The sequence below is a fragment of the Lepidochelys kempii genome, chromosome 5, assembly GCF_965140265.1.
Source record: "Lepidochelys kempii isolate rLepKem1 chromosome 5, rLepKem1.hap2, whole genome shotgun sequence".
Taxonomy (NCBI): Eukaryota; Metazoa; Chordata; order Testudines; family Cheloniidae; genus Lepidochelys; species Lepidochelys kempii.
The window spans coordinates 30,401,037-30,417,985 of NC_133260.1; the positions used below are offsets into that span (position 1 = coordinate 30,401,037).

The 16,949-nt window shown below is 46.8% G+C and overlaps 1 protein-coding gene across 4 annotated transcripts in view; it reads left to right on the forward strand.

Annotated features, from left to right (window-relative positions):
* Positions 1-6,816: 6,816 nt before the first annotated feature.
* ZNF131 (zinc finger protein 131) overlaps positions 6,817-16,949 on the forward strand; it is a 40,782-nt gene continuing 30,649 nt past the window's right edge. For all 4 annotated transcript variants that reach the window (XM_073343866.1, XM_073343864.1, XM_073343867.1 and 1 more), the window contains exon 1: positions 6,817-6,929. The gene's annotated coding sequence lies outside the window, so the exon portion shown is untranslated. The remainder of the gene's footprint in view (positions 6,930-16,949) is intronic.

The following is a 16,949-nucleotide window of genomic DNA, read 5'->3' on the forward strand; positions in this document are numbered from 1 at the left end:
AATTGGTTAGTCTCTAAGGTGCCACAAGTACTCCTTTTCTTTTTGCGAATACAGACTAACACGGCTGTTACTCTGAAACCTGTCATTAGTATCAAAATGTGACCCAAAGTCTGATCACAGTAGCTGATGATGCCTGAGAGTCACAGTAGCACTTTGCGATCTTGTTTGCATATTGCAACTGAATTTAAAAATCAGTATTGGGTGAGTAAGGGTCCTTTCAATAGTTCCTCTACACTGCAGCACAAATGGATAGATCTTCCCTTTAATCCACTCCCCAAAATAAATAAATAGCCAGACAGCATGTCTTGAGAGAGGTCTGTCAGGTCCTAGCCCTGCTCTCATTCTCCTAAATTAAATTCTATCATGTGGGTGGACTGGTATAAACATCCATCATCCAGCTGTCCCCAAATGGGGCAATTAGGAGGGTAAAGCAGGAGGTGAGAAGGAAAGAAATAAAAGCTACGAAAGATGGGGAGGAAGAGGAAAAAGATAGGACGACAGACAAAAATATAGACTAATAAATAACAAACAAACCTACCAAGATAGGGAGAAGGTGATGAGATTAAACCCTTTGTGGGAATGGTCAGTACTTCTTAATTGTTATACAGCATTTTGAGTCCACAGTACTAGGTGCCTTAGTTGTATTTCAGTCAGCTTGATTACATGCCATTCAAAATTCTGTTCTTTCAACAAGAATTAGACTCATAGTGATATTGAACAAACCTTTAGCTGCATTTTTGTAAAAAACAACTGAGTGCTATCATGAAAGGACTCATCATTCCTAATGCAATTCAGTAAATTAGAAAACAAGAAGGGGACGGTAGACAATTTCTCAATCTTCTAGTCTAACCAGATCTATTAACAAGATATTATTGAATTTCATTGCACCAGGAAATCCGCTGTGCAATAAGAGAGGAAACAGAAGGAACATAAATTTGATTTTGAATCATAAAGGATCCAGGATATCTCTGGATCAAGAACTGAAACTAGCAGTAATTACAAAAATAACTTTATTAAACAAGCTCAGCAGGAGTTTTGGTTTGGTTTCAAGTTTGTAGCAGGGAAAAGGAGAAATGATGAAGAAAAGGGAGGGGTAAAAAATTAAAATTTCTTGGCTGAAGAGATGTAACTGCTCAACAGATGTAACTTGGCCAAATCTACAGTGTATGTGAATTGACACAGCTCCAGTAATTTAAATAAGCTTATGCCAGTTTACACCAGCTGAAGATCAGGCCTTTCTGTTTTCCGCTGACCACATCTGAAAATTAATGAGTCAGAGTTTGATTCTTCACTGCTTTCCACCTTTTCTGGTCATTTATACCTGTGACAAGTGAGTGCCCAGAGGGTGTAAAATACTCCCCAGTGAGAACTGCATGGACACCAGTGGTGGTATTGCACCAGCATAAAGAGGTGTAATTCCACTGAAGCCAATGACAATGATGTTAAATGTATATGGTGAAGTGGTGTTAGATCAGAATCTGGCTGTGGTGGAAGTGGGGCTGCTCTGTAATAATTTATTAATACTGTACTATGACCAGGTTATTGTAATGTTTACTGTATGAATATGATGATATAACTGTCTGTTGGGAAAACAAGCAGGAAATGGGAAAATATCTTGAGAGAGACACCCTTCTGCCAAAACTTAAGGGACAATGCAAGAGCTATTCGCTTTGATGTTCTGCCACTGATCCTCTGCAGAACTCACCTATCTGGTTTTGGGCAGCAGGGTCCAATCCTGGGAAAGTGAGAAGACAGAGGACTTCTGAGTAGACAAAAAGGTGACCCTTTCTCTGCAGGGAGGGAGTCTTGGGAAGCTGTTTGAGAGGCAATAGACTGACAACTGCAGACACTGCTGGGAGTGTCTGAAGAACCCTTTCTAGAGTGAGGGCTCCCATCAAAGGATGGTAGGGCTTTAGGTACAATAGATAATCATAAAAAGAAAAGGAGTACTTGTGGCACTTTAGAGACTAACCAATTTATTTGGTTAGTCTCTAAGGTGCCACAAGTACTCCTTTTCTTTTTGCGAATACAGACTAACACGGCTGTTACTCTGAAATAGATAATCATGTAGATCTTTTGCTGTGTGAAAATACTTTTATCATATTATGCCTAGTTCCTACTGTTAAGATCAATGTAAGCAGTGTCAGGATGAGCTCCACCCTGACATCTGGTGGTGAGGTGTGGCAAGTTGTGGAAAAGAACTTCAGGGGCCGATCTCATTTGCATAGGCACACCCACCACGCCTAGAATGAGACCATAGCTGCCCAAATGGTCACTTTGGCTGCTGTGGGATCCCCAGTGTCTCTGTTATTGGGGCAGGAAGAATAAATTGTTATTACCCTGATTATGGGAACTGTGCTTGGAACTGTACGTGGCCTTTTGTTATGATGGAGGGATTCACCATCAACTAAGTAGCACTCGCTAGGCAAGGGTCATGGGTTCCAAAACTGTGTGAATGGAGAGAGGCTGGGGACAAGTAGTAATACTTGGTGGTATGGGCCCCTTGGTGAGGGCCTTACATGCTGATTGCACTTCCTCCTCTCTCCACCGTAGAATATCAGAGCTAATTTTGATTTCATTAGAAGTCTAGTTATAGGCTGCTGAGCTCACTTTGGGCTGACAGTGCACCAGCACTGGGGCTCCCCTACTATAAGCTGAATTCACCTAAGAGCTGAAATCACTGAGTGTTGTGTTAAGTAGTGGGGGAGCCTGAAGCTATATTGTGGAGCAGTTTGGGGGACGGCTGGTGAAGCAGTTCAACGCGGAGCTGTGTGTGGATGGCAGGAGCTGCTTGTGGGCCGTGGAGCTGAGCGAAGGAGTTCGTGGGGCGGCTGGCGGAGCGGAGCGCAGCTGAGCGAAGGAGTTCGTGGGGCGGCTGGTGGAGCGGAGCGCAGCTGAGCGAAGGAGTTCGTGGGGCGGCTGGCGGAGTGGAGCGCCGCTATGGAGCTATGGGGTGGTCAGCTTCAGATCACGTAAGGTGCCTCTTACCCCCGTCCCATTTCCACCCAGGTTGGGAGGTAAAGCTCCGCCGATAAACTTTCGAACTCTGGGGCTGCCCTGACCAGGGACAGAGACTTTTGGGACTTTGGGTGATTTGGGGTTGCTGGACTCAAGAACCAAAGGGAAAAGGGCGTGCCCCAATTTGCCTGGGGTGGGTTTTTTTTTTGCTCATGGGTTGTGTTATGAATCCTGTTGGTGGTGTTTCCCCAACATAATGCCACATTGTTTCTCTCTGTTATTAAAAGACTTTTGCTACACTCAGACTATGTGCTTGCGAGAGGGGAAGTATTGCCTCTTGGAGGCGCCCAGCGGGGGTGGTATATATTGGTCCCAGGTCACTGGGTGGGGGCTCGAGCCGGTTTGCATTGTGTTATTGGAATGGAACCCCTAGATATTGAACCCGGCCCTTGTTGCTGCCAACTCTGACGGGCAGAAGGGTTACATTAATCAATACTTTGGTTTATGAATGCTGTCTGGTCACAGTATTCACTGCTGGTTACCGAATCCTGAAGGGAAGAACCATAGATACCAAATCCAATTGAACCTGTTAGGGAAGCACAGTTGATCCAGAGTCCGATGTCAGATGGGAGAATCGTGGGCTTCCACCTTAGGACAGACAAAGGCATAAGGCCTGAGTAGGGTTACCACCTGTCCAGGTTTTACCCTGACAGTCTAATTTTTTATTTACCTGGACAGTCCAATGGCTTGTGTCCGGGTGCCATTTTAGGGTTGCCAGATGCCCGTTTTTTTACCGGAAATTTCTTGAAGAAAAAAGTCTGGTCGAAAATGGGACCTGCCAGTGTCTGGTCAGATGTATTGACCAGACCAAAAGCCCGGTTACTGAGGGGTGGGCACGAGGTCATTAACCTGTGCCAGCCCCTGCTCAGCTGGGGCTGCTTCCTATTGCAGGCAAGCTCCTTGTCAGGCTGCAGCCGCTCCCGTCCCAGCCCCAGAGCAGAGGGAACCCAGCGGGAGCTGGGGAAGGGAGGTGGAGACAATCCAGCAAGCGAGGGCAGAAGAGGAGCGAGCAATGGGGGCAGGACCTTGGGAGAAGAGACAGAGAAGGGCGGACCCTTGAGGGAAGAGGCGAAGCAGGAACGCAGCCTTGGAGAAAAGGTGGGGCAGGAAGTGGGACCTCAGGGGTCCAGTTATGAACAATTAGAAAGGTGGCAACCCTAAGCACTCTGATAGACTAGAGAAGGTACTAGGTAGGCCTGTAACCATAAGACAGGGTAAATTTGTTTTAAAACATCAACAGCCACAGAAAGGTAAGTGGGAAAAAAGCAAACACATTTATTTAGCTGCTGTATTTTATGTCATTTCTAATTACTCAGGAAAGCAACTACATTTGTTAAGTCATTTCCAGAAAGACTGAATTGTTTTTCTTTGTTTGTACATGTATATGTATAATGTGGAAATGACATATACAAAATAATGGGGTGCTTTTCAAAACTGAATCCTACTTTATGAGAAGCTATTTGTAAAGTACCAGTGTCAATTTAGTTGCAGTCACAAATTGTATACAATAATTTGATCATCTGGAAATGATCAGAGGCCATAAAATCATTTCCTTATGGTTGAACTATTGCTGGTTTCACATTTTTCCCAGTACAGTGCCAGGAATTGCATCTCTCCTACTGAAGGTTATTAATTTGACATTAAATTACAATTAATTGGCACAAATAAAGCTACGGCAGCCATTCTGTGTTTTTATGTTATAAACAAAACAAGCTATTGAACAGCTGCTGGAAGCTTTGAATACCTAGGAATGCAGGTTTTGCCAAGGACTATTTAAAAATATTCAATTGAATTTCACTGAATTTTCATTTTGTTTGCTGTTAGTAGGATTTGTTCACTAACACACACAGTTAAAGTACAAGCAGTTATTCCATCTATGAACGAGAAGCGGAGCCCCAAGATAAGGGAGCCCAGGCAGCTATGGCCCTTGGGAAAGGAGCAACAGCCAACTGGCCATTAAAGATGAGCTCAGTAACATCAATTTTGCAAGTGAGCACATACGAACCTGTCATAATAGTCACAAGTCTGTGGGAAAGCTTATGAATGTGCTCCTTTTTTGCTAATATCCTAGACATGCGGCATTAATAGCTAGTTTCACATTGCTGGGATTGTGACAGGATATAGGAAGGTTGGTTGATTGGTGTTGATAGTGCCTGTGATATTGCAATCCGGTGCAGTAGCTTCGGGGACCACTGCAGTACATTTATGAATTATTTGTATATGACTGTGTTCTACTCCACGGGGGAGGATTACTGCAATGCCACAGGGATTATTAAACAACTCAAGAGAAGCACCACCCTTTGGAGTAGTTTATATATACTGGTTCAGACTGGGTTTTCCAAAACTAGGAAACAAAAAAAAAAGGCTTTTGGTATAATAGGATGACCTGGAACTGACTTGCAGTCTTTTGATTCAGCAGACAGGACCTTTGGTCTTAAGCAGACCTCAACACTGAAGAGCTCGAAGGGGTGTTGGCTTCCCAGATTCCCCACGTGGAAGTTGCGTGATTTCTGGTATGTTTAGTAAGAGTGCAAGAACTTTTTATTGTATTTGTTTTCTCTGTATGAATAAATATACTTTGCTCTGGAAGAGCTGTGTGGTAACTTGTAATGGCTGACCTACACTGGTCATTGTCCTCAGAAAAAGCACATCCCAGAGCTGGTCTTTAGCAGACTAGCTTCCTGAGGCTTTCACAGTGTGTGGGAGGGGGGCTGTGCAGCCCTTAAACCCCAGTCAGAAAGGACTGGAACATAGGTCCCTGCTGAGAGGCAAGTGACTGCTGGAGGCTTGAGACCCAACTGGGCACTCCTGGAGGGGAAAATGGTAATACACATGTTCTTACCCTAAAATTGTGACATTGTCGTCTCGTTTTTCCCCCTCCTGGGCATTGAAATGTTATATCCTTTTGAGTCATCTAAGGCCTGGTCTATACTAGGAAATTAGGTTGATATAAGTACATCACTCAGGGGCGTGAAAAATCCACGTCTGAGCGACAGCTAAACCAACCTAACACCAGGCACAGACACCAGGCACTAGGTTGACAGGAGCCCAAGCTACCACTTCTCGTGGAGATGAAGAACGAAGCCCTGCAGCTGCACTGCTGCAACATTTTAAAGTGCAGACAAGCTTTGTCAACAAGGCTCGTAGTAGACGCACCTCGACTAAAACCTCCTTCTCCTGGAGGAAGGATGTGCTGTTAATGGGCGTGGTGCTACAGGGGGAGGATTAGGCACAGATGCCCGTGTTGGTAGCAGGATCATGGCCGGCCGGCCGGCGAACTTGGGGAGACTAGCCCCCTGCCTTGCCCCGCCCCTACCCTGGCCTGAAGGGGGGGCGGGCGGGGTGACAAAACAAAATTAAAGGTAAAAAACTTCAGAGCAGGACACTTGAAACAAGCTGGAAATACTGATCACGGGGAAGGTTTTCGGCAGTGTCAAGCCTGCGACCCGAGCAGCAGGCCGGAGGCCTGGTCGAGTGGGACTAGAACCGGCACTGTGCCCTGGGATGAGACACGTGGGCCCTCGCTAGGGAGCAGACAGCAGCCTCTGGGGCACTTCTAGCCGCCGCCCCGCTTCCGCAGAGCGGAGACCCCCGGCACAGCGCGGGCCGAGCTCCCGCTTCGGCAGCCGCGGTAGAGTACGCCCGAACTTGGAGAGCCCATCCCGCGGCTCCCCCCAGAATGCAACGCGCCGCGCCACGCCATTCCTGACGGAGACTACGACTCCCAGCGTCCCCCGGGTCAGTTGGACCCAAGCGCCCTGTGGTGCTAAAGGTCACCGTGCCGTCACTTCCGGTACGCGGTGCAGGCCGGGAATGCGAGTCGCGATTGGCCGGCGCCCTCCCCGCTTTTCGGCGAGCTGGGGGAGCAGGAAGCGGCAGAGCCGGCGAGACGAGGCGAGAGGCTCCTCGCGGTGAGTACCAGGCGCAACGTCCTTCCCCCGTCGGGGCGCGCGCGTCTCCGGGGTGCGACCCCGGCCGGGAGGGGGATTGAAAAGGGATCGATTTAATGCGCGCTTTGATGACGTAATAACGACTACAGGGCCCGAGGCGCCGCCAGGTGCCTGGCTCAGGCTGTTCCTTCCGCCCGCCTCACGGTGGGGGCCTGGCCGCGCCAAGTCCCCGCTCGTAGCAGCCTGGTAGCCCGTTGTTCTGTCGCCGAGTTATCCGACACCCGCGGGCGCGCCACACGTCTAGGCCTTCCGCCTTCCCTAGCGTCTGGCTCTTAGCGAACGTCCATTGGCTCGTGTCCTGCCTTGGTGTCACCCACTTCCTTGCAATTGGCTGGAGTGTATTTGATTGGCAGCAAGTTTTCCCTATTGGGGTCGAGAGTTGAGGTCATGTGACCAGCTTGGGCTGGGGCGCTGAGGTTCGAACCCGGAGAAGCTGCGCTCTTTGGGCACGTGGCAGCCCCGCCTGGACCTGCTGGGCGTAAGGCAGGGGGCGCCACGTGCCCACCCCCACTGTGCTCCATGCTGCAGGGGACGCAGAGGGGACGGGACACTACCCACCCCGCCGTGCTTCTGGGGGTGGTCACGACGTGGAGGGCGTGAGACGTGTCCTGCTCCACCTTGCTCCATTCCTGCTAGGCAGTCACTGTACTGCGTCCCTGCTGCAGGGTCACAACGCCATGGGGACCTAACACATCCCACCCTGTCTCATGCTCCATCCATGCTGTGGGGTTGCCACGCAGAACGGAACATTATGTGTCCTCTTCCACTTCACCATGTTCCATCCCTGCTGCAATGGGACAATACGAAAAGGGAACATAGTGAATTACCAAATCTAATGGCAGATGATGATGCAGAGAGAAAAATATCTCTTGGGGAGATGCTGAAAAAAGGAGCTGACTCATGTCATGGAAGGGATATGATCTAGTTTGCCTTGAATGAATGCACCATAGAGAGAGGATGAGTGTCGTGTCTTGGCACAGTGCTGCAGAGGAGACTGTAATGCATTGCACACTACCATGTGCTTTCTTAAGGGTTTGCAGGAGGGAATATGGCCTTGCATATGATAATGCTTGACCTGTCTTCTGGAATTGAGCCACATACTATGCTCGGATGAGGATGGAACAATGAGCTCAGAGTCATGGTGCTTACGTAGGGTGACCAGATGTTCCGATTTTTGGGGCCTTTTCTTATATAGGCACCTATTACCCCCCCATCCTGATTTTTCACACTTGATATCTGGTCATCCTATGCTTACATGAGCTGTATGTTTCCATAAAGTAGAGGATGGCTGCAGTAAACTGTTCTAGGTTAGCTTGACACGGTTCTTTGCCATTGTGACAGCATACACTGGGCAGTTTGGTGCAATGTTTCCTTTCTGTTGATTAGCATACAGCTCTTGGTGAATGACAGAAGTTCAAATAGATCTATGATTAAAAAATATTTTCTTATTGCTAAAAGAAAAGGAGTACTTGTGGCACCTTTGAGACTAACCAATTTATTTGAGCATAAGCTTTTGTGAGCTACAGCATCCAATGAAGTGAGCTGTAGCTCACGAAAGCTTATGCTCAAATAAATTGGTTAGTCTCTAAGGTGCCACAAGTACTCCTTTTCTTTTTGCGAATACAGCCTAACACGGCTGCTACTCTGAAACCTTTGTTATTGCTGACAACTTGATTAATGCTGCACATGTATCCTGGCTTTTGAGCTAATAGATAACATAACAGGCTACATCTTTATTTAGTGATCACAAACTGATTTATCCTGCCATCATTACTTCTGTGACTTTTATTTTAGCAGTTCCTACCTATGTGTATTTATAGATTGCTTATATTCCTGTAGTAGCTAAACCAGGGGTCTCAAACTCCCGGCCCGAGGGCCACCTGCGGCCCAAGAACCTCCGCAATGTGGCCCGCGGGGTTTCAGCAGTTTTGGGGCCAAGTCTCTCCCTTGGCCCCACCTGCCGCCCTGGGCGCCCCCCCCCCCCCCCCCCCCCCCGTCCCCTGGGCGATTTGCAATGGTCCGGGACCCTGCCCACCACTGGCAAGGGAGTTGAGTGGCTTCCTGCCAGCTTGCTCCATGTGGTTGCCAGCCGCTTCCTGCGGCTAATGGGACACTTTGGGGGTGGTGCCTGGAGGCAGCAGTGCATGGAGGCCCCCCACCCGGCCCTGCCTTAGAGCCCCAGGTAAGCGCTGCACCCTCCAACCCCCTCTCAGAGCCTGCACCCCCTCCCCACGTACCCCCTCCAGCCCCCAAACTCCCTCCCAGAGCCTGCACCGCCTTCCCACACAACCTCTCCCACCCCTCCTCCCTCCCAGAGCCTGCAACCTCAACCCCCCCTGCAGCCCCACCCCCTGTCCCAGCCCAGAGCCTGCACCCAGCACCCAATCTCCAGCCCAGAGCCTGCACCCCAGACCCCCTCCCCCACCCAAACTCCCTCCCAGAGCCCAATCTCTCACTCCTTCTGTACCGAAATTCCCTCCCAGACCTCCTCCCCACCCAAACTCCCTCCCAGAGCCTTAGGCAGGTGCGGGGGTGGAGTTTTGGGGGTCCAGGTTCTGGGCAGCAAGAGTGACATTATTGGCCTGCTGGGAGGATTTGAAGATTGGCACTGGCCCTAAGGTAAATTGAGTTTGAGACTCCCGATCAAAACATTGAGTTTCAACTATTTCTTGTAATAATGCTGTCCTCCTATCTTTCAATTTATTGAGAGATTTGTTCTTTGGATTTTTTTTTTATTTTTATTTTTTTTATTCCACTTTAGCGTATAAATATTCTAAAACTATGAGTCTTAGGGAATGAAGTGAAATATACAAAGCTCTGTTCTTCTGTGATTTAGAGAATTTGCCTTCAGAAAAATGAGCTGTGGATAAGTCCAGTTTGGAAAGTTCTTTGGGGCTTTCAGACATTTTTGAACATAGGAGGCATTCTACCTCTTACCCCCCATTCTGGAGAACAATTACTGTTCTTTGTTTCTGGGGATTCTTTACATATGTTCTGCATTTTTGCACTTTGGTGTCACTTGGGGATATTTTTCATATAGCTTGAACTTCCACAAGAGAAAAACATGGTGCAGCATGTAATGGACAAGAACCTTCCAAAGCATGCAGTGAAGCATGGTTCCTTTGAGGTAAATTCACTGCTGATCTAGGTTGGTGAAACTCCATTAGTTTCAGTGGAGCTGAGATTGCTTATGGCAGGAATTAATTTCATGGAATCATAGACTTTAAGGTCAGAAGGGACCATTATGGTCGTCTAGTCTGACCTGCACAAAGCAGGCCACAGAATCTCACCCACCCCTGCGATAAACCTCTCACCTATGTCTGAGCTCTTGAAGTCCTCAAATCATGGTTTAAAGACTTCAAGGTGCAGAGAATCCTCCAGCAAGTGACCCATGCTCCATGCTGCAGAGGAAGGCGAAAAACCCCTAGGGCCTCTTCCAATCTGACCCCCCTGGAGGAAAATACCTTCCCGACCCCAAATATGGCAATCAGCTGAACTCTGAGCATGTGGACAAGATTCACCAGCCAGATACCCAGGAAAAAATTCTCTGTAGTAACTCAGATTCCACCCCATTTAACATCCCATCACAGGCCATAGGGCCTATTTACCATGAATAGTTAAAGATCAATTAATTGCCAACATCATGTTATCTCATCATACCATCTCCTCCATAAACTTATCGAGTTTAATCTTGAAGCCAGATAGGTCTTTTGCCCCCACTGCTTCCCTTGGAAGGCTGTTCCAGAACTTCACTCCTCTGATGGTTAGAAATCTTCGTCTAATTTCAAGTCTAAACTTCCTGGTGGCCAGTTTATATCCATTTGTTCTTGTGTCCACATTGGTACTGAGCTTAAATAATTCCTCTCCCTCCGTGGCATTTATCCCTCTGATATATTTATAGAGAGCAATCATATCTCCCCTCAGCCTTCTTTTGGTTAGACTAAACAAGCCAAGCTCCTTGAGTCTCCTTTCATAAGACAGGTTTTCCATTCTTCGGATTGTCCTAGTAGCCCTTCTCTGTACCTGTTCCAGTTTGAATTCATCCTTCTTAAACATGGGAGACCAGAACTGCACACAGTGTTCCAGATGAGGTCTCACCAGTGCCTTTTAAAATGGTACTAACACCTCCTTATCTCTACTGGAAATACCTTGCCTGATGCATCCCAACCCTCTCTAGCTTTTCTTAAGGCCATATCACATTGGCGGCTCATAGTTATCCTGTGATCAACCAATAATCCGAGGTCTTTCTCCTCCTCTGTTACTTCCAAATAATGCGTCCCAAGCTTATAACAAAAATTCTTGTTGTTAATCCCTAAATGCATGACCTTGCACTTTTCACTATTTAATTTCATCCTATTACTCCAGTTTACAAGGTCATCCAGATCTTCCTGTATGATGTCCCGGTCCTCCTCTGCATTGGGAATACCTCCCAGCTTTGTGTCATCCTCAAACTTTATTAGCACATTCCCACTTTTTGTGCCAAGGTCAGTAATAAAAAGATTGGTCCCAAAACTAATCCCTGAGGAACTCCACTGGTAACCTCCCTCCAGCCTGACAGTTCACCTTTCAGTATGACCCACTGTAGTCTCCCCTGTAACCAATTCCTTATCCACCTTTCAATTTTCATACTGATCCCCATCTTTTCCAATTTAGCTAATAATTCCCCATGTGGAACCATATCAAATGCCTTACTGAAATCGAGGTAAATTAGATCCACTGCGATTCCTTTGTCTAAAAAATCTGTTACCTTCTCAAAGAAGAAGATCAGGTCGGTTTGGCATGATCTACCTTTTGTAAAACCATGTTGTATTTTGTTCCAATTACCATTGACCTCAGTGTCCTTAATTTTTTTCCAAGACCTTGCATACTACAGATGTCAAACTAACAGGCCTGAGGTTACCCAGATCACTTTTTTTCCCTTTCTTAAAAATCGGAACTGTGTTAGCAATTCTTCAATCATACGGTACAACCCCTGAGTTTACAGATTCATTAAAAATTCTTGCTAATGGGCTTGCAATTTCATGTGCCAGTTCCTTTAATATTCTGGGATGAAGATTATCTGGGGCCCCCTGATTTAGTCCCATTAAGCTGTTCGAGTTTGGCTTCTGCCTCAGATGTGGTAATATCTATTTCCATATCCTCATTCCCATTGGTCATGCTACCATTATCCCTAAGATCATCATTAGCTTTATTAAAGATTGAAGCAAAGTATTTGTTTAGATATTGGGCCATGCCTAGATTATTCTTAACCTCCACTCCATCCTCAGTGTTTAGCGGTTCCACTTCTTCTTTCTTTGTTTACTTCTTATTTATATGGCTATAGAACTTTTTACTATTGGTTTTAATTCCCTTTGCAAGGTCCAACTCTACTTGACTTTTAGCCTTTCTCACTTTATCCCTACATGTTCTGACCTCAATAAGGTAGCTTTCCTTGCTGATCCCTCCCATCTTCCACTCCTTGTGGGCTTTCTCTTTTTTCTTAATCACCTCTCTGAGATGCTTGCTCATCCATCTTGGTCTACAACTCCTGCCTATAAATTTTTCCCCCTTTCTTGGGATGCAGGCTTCTGATAGTTTCTGCAGCTTTAACTTGAAGTAAATCGAGGCCTCCTCCGCCTTTAGATCCATACGTTCTTCAGTCCAATCCACTTCCCTAACTAATTTCCTTAATTTTTTAAAGTTAGCCCTTTTGAAATCAAAAACCTTAGTCACAGATCTGTTTTTGTTTATCCTTCCATTTAGTTTGAAATGAATTAGCTCATGATTGCTCAAACCAAGGTTGTCCCCTATAACCATTTCTTCTATGAGGTCCTCACTACTCACCAAAACCAAATCTAAAATGGCAAATCTAAAATGGCAACCCCTCCTGTTGGTTCAGCAACTACGTGGTAAAGGAATCCATCAGCTATCGCATCTAGGAGAATCTGAGCCCTATTATTGTTACTAGCACTTGTCCTCCAGTCTATATCTGGGAAGTTAAAGTCTCCCATGATCACACAATTCCCATTAGTATTTACTTCATTAAAAACATTTAAAGAGGTCTCCATCCATATCCAAATCAGATCTCAGTGGTCTATAGAACACCCCAAGCACTGTCCCAGGGAAGGCTCTAGTAGCTTTCTTCCCCAATGTGATTTTTGCCCAGACAGACTCTTACCCATTCCATCACTTCTTATTTCTTTACAGTCTACCTCATCATTGATATACAATGCTACTCCGCCACCTTTGCCTTTATTTCTCTTTCCTAAACAGCACCTTCAATACCTTCCTTCAATACCTGTTCTCCTGTCATGACGACTATTCCACCATGTTTCTGTTATCCGTATAATATCTGGTTTCACTTCCTGCATCAATAGCTCTAGTTCCTCCATTTTGTTACCCAGGCTCCTCGCACTGGTGTACAAACATCTTAATTTTTGCTGTTTGGCTTCGCTCACATTCTTTACCTGATTAGGCCCGGACATTCTAATGCCAGTATCACCTATTAGACTGGTATCTACACTACCCTTCCTCCTGATGTCCATTCTCCTACCCACGGCTGTATCCCTTCTTACTTGGTTTTCTTCTCTCTTGATGTTAAAATCCGGCGTGGAGATTACCTAGACATCTCCCAACCATCTCTCCCAAATTCCAAGTTTAAAGCTCTCTTAATCAGTTGTGCCAGTCTCCATCCTAGAAGTCTATTTCCCTCCCTACTCAGGTGAAGTCCATCCCAAGAGAACAGTCCTCTGTCCATGAATTCCTCCCAGTGGCCATACATCCCAAAGCCCTCCTTATAGCATCACGGCCTGAGCCATCTGTTGATCATCATAATCTTGTCACACCTTTGTTGCAGTTCTCTGGGAACAGGCAGAATCCCACAAGAGATCACTTGAACCTCGATTTCCTTAAGCGTCTTCCCCAGCCTGGCATAATCTCCCTTGAGACGTTCCAGCGAGAATCTAGCCATATCATTTGTTCCCACATTAAGGACAATCAGTCGATTCTTTCCCGGTCCCGTTAGGATCCTCTTCAGCCTCGGGCCCACATCCCGTATCTTAGCACCCAGCAGACAGCACACCCTTCTGTTCTCTGGATCAGCTCTGGTTACAGGCCTGTCTGTTCTTCTCAGTAAGGAGTCCCTAGTCATGTAGACCTGCCTTTTCCTGGTGATGGTGCGATTCTCTGCTCTATCCCCTGTTCCCTCTGGCTGCAAGTCCTCTCGATTCCTATTTTCCCTTGCAATCCTCTGCAACCCATCCTGTATCCTCCTGGGGCTCATATTTGGTGTTATCTCCATTGCCTCTTCCCCTCTTCCTATAGGACTAGCTGCTCTCTTCTTCCTTGCCCTCTCACCTTCAGTGACCCCTGCTGTGCCCCTTCTTCATTTTCCAACTCCTCAAACCTATTCCTGAACTCTTTCTCCTTCACTAGCTCGTCTTTTCCTTTGCCTGGTTCTCTTAGTCACATGCTTCCACTTTCCTCACCCAGCAGTCTCCCTTCAGAGCTCTTTGGTCCTGCTTCCATCTGCAAGTCTGAGCTTTTCCCTTCAGCCTTTCATGTCTTTGCTCCATCATCTGCTCGAACCCCCTTCTAAACTCAACCAGAGTTTCCACCTCCATTTCCAATCCTCGGATCTTTTCTTCTATCAGCTCTATCAGGCGGCACTTCATGCAGACGAAACACTTTTCAGGTCCCCCCTCCAGGATCATGTACATGCCACAGCTTCCACATCCAGTCATCTTCATTGTGTCTTCCACTGCTTGGGTCACTACCACTGCTGCCTCTGTGTCTGTCATAGCCTTCTCACCTAAGTCCTGTTAGTCTGGGAAACACAGACCAAACCAAAACACTACCACCCACAGCAAAACAAACCCCCAACGAGCACCAAAACGCTGCCAGACCACCACACACTCCCTTCACTCGCCTGTCTGTTCCTCTGCCTGGTTTTCCTCGTCTTCCCCCCCAAAACTCCCCAACAGAACTCCCACTCAAATTCCCCCGTTTACAGCTCTGTTTGCTGGGTCCTGTGCCGCTGCATTTGTTCCCATCACTGCATTTTTTTCAGTTTGTAAATCTCTGCCGACCTGCAACTATAAAGATAAAAAAAAATCCAAATGAGTTATAATAGTGATCTGATTCCATATGAGGAAAAGAACGTTGTCATTACTGTCCACTCAGGCCAAACATAAGACATTACTCTTGTGTTCTCTGGAAGTAGTAAAATATGCACAGAAGTAAGGGAGCAATGGTGTTAAAAAGGGGTTATATTACCTGTTATCTGAGTACAGCAAAGGGACCATTTCTTATTCACTTATCAAGCTGTCAGCTTCCTCCTCCAATTGACCCATGATGCCAACCTATATTGCCCACTTGCTAAATTTTCAAACAAGAATCGCTGTGCTTTCTCCGATGCTGCCCCTTACACTTGAAAGAGCTTCCCAGATCCATGTGCAAAGTTACTCCATTGTCCTTCAAAACCCTCCTTAAGTCTCTCCTTTTCCATGATGCCTGTGGGTGTGAGACCCGTCTATCATGCTGACCAATATTGTTTCCTTCTGTTTCCCCATCTGTCTGCATCCATCTTTTGGCTCTTCTTTTAAACTTAGATTGAATTCTTTGGAGCAGGAATTGTCTGTTCTGTTTGTACTGTACCTAGCACAATGAGGTCCTGATCCATGACTAGGGTTTCTAGTAGTAGTAGTAAATAATAATAATATAATTAATAATAAAAGTGTTTATAAATTTACAACAGCACATATATATTTGACTATAAGTATTTACTTACGTTATTCTGAGGTGGATTTGAACTACCAGTTACTACAAAAGATCTTCAGTCCTACTACTTTGTGGTGAGATTTGATCAGATCATACAAGTTAAGCAGTAGGTACTTGTTTGGGAGACTTCCTAGGAAAACTTGGGTGGGGAAACAGAGTAGCTGATACTCTGAGTAGTTGATACTCTGAGTATCAACTACAACTCAGAGTAGTAGAGGAGTCCGTACACAACAACGTGCTTTGGAGTCAGTACTCAACACCATGCAGCTTTGTTGAGGAGATACTGCGCTGCTGGAGAGGCTTCTGGAGGTGATAGAGAAGAGTCATTAAAGATTCCATCATGTGTTTTGTAGCAGGAAGCACTGATATGCACCGTATATCAAATAGGCTAATTTAAATCTTTATTAGCTGCATATGTAGTGCAATGTATAAGGCCCAAGGAGACTCCTGGTAGTTTGACCTGCAAACTTCAAAGCCTTGTAGCGGCAGCCTCACTAATTGGAACTAATTTCAATTTCTGAGATAACAGAGAGAGTAAGGTGTAATCCCTGTGTAATATACACTGCTGCATTTTAATAAACAGTGAGAGGGAATCTTAAGCACTTGAGTCATAGAATTAGAGATGCAACTGCAGCTGGCAGGAAGACAGAGAGCTGCACCCTAAAACAGGGGTGGGCAATTTTTTGGCCTGAGGGCCACATCGGGGTGTGAAACTGTATGGAGGGCCAGGTAGGGAAGGCTGTGCCTCCCCAAACAGCCTGGCCCCTGCCCCCATCCACCTCCTCCCACTTCCTGCCCCCGACTGTCCCCCTCAGAACCCCTGACACATCCAACCCCCCGGGACCCCACCCCCTATGCAACCGCTCCCTGTCCCGTGACTGCCCTCTGGAACCCCTTGCCCCTTATCCAACACGCCCCAGCTCCCTGCTCCCTTACCATGCCACTCAGAGTGGCAGGAGCTCACAGCCACGCCGCCCGTGCTGCCCAGCAGTGCGGCGGGCCAGAGCGCGGGCGGCATGGCTACGGCAGAAGGGGGACAGCGGGGGAGGGGCCGGGGGCTAGCCTCCCCGACTGGGAGCTCAAGAGCCGGGCAGGACTGTCCTGCGGGCTGGATATGGCCCGCAGGCCGTAGTTTGCCCACCTCTGCCCTAGAATAATCTCCATTTACTACATAGACACCCCAAGCTGTATAGAAATAGGATATTTTTAGCACCATTACTTAGT